The sequence below is a fragment of the Electrona antarctica genome, assembly GCF_951216825.1.
Source record: "Electrona antarctica genome assembly, chromosome: 4".
In the NCBI taxonomy this organism is placed as follows: Eukaryota; Metazoa; Chordata; class Actinopteri; order Myctophiformes; family Myctophidae; genus Electrona; species Electrona antarctica.
This window is the reverse complement of record NC_136809.1, coordinates 57,552,815-57,555,717: the sequence shown is the minus strand read 5'-3', so window position 1 is coordinate 57,555,717 and position 2,903 is coordinate 57,552,815. Positions and strand designations below refer to the sequence as shown.

The following is a 2,903-nucleotide window of genomic DNA, read 5'->3' as shown; positions in this document are numbered from 1 at the left end:
AACAGCTAAAATTCCTAAAACAAAAAAAAGGTTGAAAAAGTCACAGGAAGGAACAATACAATGACGGTTTAAACATTACAAGGCAGCTTGTAGCCAGGACATTCTCAGTTTGTCTGAACAGAACAAGAACACAGGATGGCGCACATACGACGGGAGTCAGGGTGAGGAGCAGATGAGGGGAAACCACTCACACGCGTGAATTCCGTTTGTGTCCGAGCATAGGCACGGCTGAGGCATCGTAACCCCCCGCCTGCCTGTGATTGGTCTACTGACACTGCCCGTCTTGACTGTCCTCGGAGACGCGAGGTTAATTACTCCGTGATGAGATTGAGAAATAAATAATAGGCTACAATTTTGTAGAAGAGGCAAACTAATATTGTTTATGCAGTTTGCTTTGATTGAATAACACGTATGTTGTAACCTACTATGATTTGATTTGGGTGTGTTCTAAATAAAGTGTTAGTGTTGATTATCATGTATTAATCTAATTATAGTAAACTAATACTATTACACTAAGATGGATAAAGATGAAGGGAAAATAGATCTTTTTATAGTACAATAATATTGAAGGTGAATATTTCAAGTTTACACAAATTACACAATAATCAACACAAACACACCCAAATCAAATCATATTATGGCGTGCATGTTCAATCAATTATTCCATCAAAGCAAACGGCATAAACAATATTAGTTTGCCTTTTCTACAAAAATAAAACGTACAAGTTGTATCATTTCCCACCACGGAGTAACCTCGCATCAGACTATCCAGCATATCCACCTCGGAGGACAGTCAAGACAGGCAGTCACAGGCAGGCGGGGCGTTACCATGCCTATGCTCGGACACAAACGGAATTCATGCCTCTCACACTCACGCACTCACTTCCTCTTCCTCTTCACCCTCCAGGGCCTCTTTTATGTACAGGCGTTTGCCCTCTGGAGCAGGGGGGGATCTCAGGGTGAAGAGTCCAGAATGAACCCTCATGCGGGTCTCCTTGGGCTCCACACCCCGCCTCCTGTTGGAATCCAGTTCCTCCTGGCACCGCGCCATTATCTCACTCAGCCTTGTTGAACGCCAGTTTGGCTTGATCACTTTAAAGCCTGTCTTGTCGTCGTCACTCTCTTCGTCACTGACGAAGTTTGGATCAGAGCCTTCGAGATAGGCTAGGTCCTCGGGGGTCAGGATCTTCTTCCCGATAGAGAGTCTCTTTTTGAAGAGCTGGGAAAGAGCAGTTTAGAGTTTTAAAGCGATCAAAAAACATGCTATTTTTACAAACATGTTTGGGGTCATTTTAACGTCTACTCAGGCATAAAAGAAAACCCCAGACAAGTTTCTTGATTCAGCATTTACATATAAAACAATTGACATTTAGCAGACACTCATAATCCAGAGCAATTTACAGTACCCTAGGAACATCATAAATACATTGAAATAGTAATCTATGATTAAAAGTAAACTAAGAGCCTAAGTTACATCTGCCCAACAGTAGAATCTGTACAGTGATCGACACTAGACTGCCATCTACATAATATGCTAGCAGAATTGCACATTTTAGCCTATATTACTTTTTACCTTTATGACAATGTTTGAGCAGAATCACAGATTTAAACAACATTAAGGAACAAGCCTAAATAAAAAACTGCAACTAGTAAACTACCAATATTTTCAAGCCCCAAGTCGCTTATAACAAGCGGACATGGCAACACCGGTAACAACTGGAGAAATCCATGAAGAACTCCAGTTTTTAACAGGAGATTGGGGCAGGCCCGTCTAGAGTTTAAATGGACAGGTATCAGTCAAAAGGGAGACATCAGGTTCTGACATTTCACATGTCAGTAAGATCAGGTCAATAGCTCACCCGATCCCTCCGGCTAGTGAGAGCCTTCCTCCTCTTCACATCCTCCAATGTCCCGGCCAGCTCAATACGTTTGGTCGTCTTGAGGTTTTCAAAAGCCCTGTTACAGGCTTCTAGTGAATGACAAATGACACAGCTTGAACACAAATACCACATTATGATCTCTAAATGTATTATATTAAGGCATCTCAAAAGGATAGTGATAGAAATTAGCAGACAAAAGGTAAACTGTCAAAATAAATGGGGGTACCCTGACAAGCTAGCTATAGAGACAGGGAGACCCCTATTATTTAGCAAACACTACAGACACGATTACCATTTGAATAGAAAACCAAAAAATGAACACAAATCACACCGATATTATATTTGTCAATATTAGGTCATTGTGCCATCTGTTATTTTTAACCGTATCAAATCAACACTAATCTACAATTTAGGCATTTAGCACACTTTATCAAGAGCGATTTACAGTAAGCAAGGTAAACATACATAGAATGCAGAGACAGTGAAGTGCCTCAGTAAACTAGGAGTCTAGGATCACATGGTAAGCTAGGTCACTCAATTTGTAAAATTGCCACTTCAAAAGGACTAAGTCGCCAAATGAATGTGAGACTTACTCCTGATCAAGCTGAGGTCCCAGTGTGGCTCTGAGTCCTTGATCGCCTCCACATATGGCCTTGGTCACTCTCGCATTGTGATCCTTCCTGAAGCTGTGGATAATCACACTTTTAAGATATCATTCAGCATAACATGATACAAATTTCCATTGACTATGCGTTGTTATTTCACAAACAGAGGCATTTCAGAGGGGAAAAAAACGTACAAGTCAGTTGGCTGGACGTTCCATTCCTCTCCCATGTCTCTGTAGGTGTTCCGGACAGAGGCCTGTAGGGACATTAATACAGTGGTGTCTAATCATGCTTCATGGAGAGGGCATAGATAATATCGGTACATGCTTAATGCCATAATACATGGATAATATTGGACATACTGTTATACTAACAGTAATACATAGATGATTGAGGATCCCCCAGATCAGCTCAATGT

At 41.2% G+C, this 2,903-nt stretch overlaps 1 long non-coding RNA gene across 1 annotated transcript; it reads right to left on the bottom strand.

Moving 5' to 3' along the window:
• Positions 1-1,028: 1,028 nt before the first annotated feature.
• On the bottom strand, positions 1,029-2,565 carry LOC306922024. Its single transcript, XR_013789875.1, has 3 exons — positions 2,474-2,565; positions 1,860-1,969; positions 1,029-1,219 (listed from the first exon to the last, which is right to left on the bottom strand). It is a non-coding gene; the product is annotated as an uncharacterized lncRNA (long non-coding RNA).
• Positions 2,566-2,903: the final 338 nt, after the last annotated feature.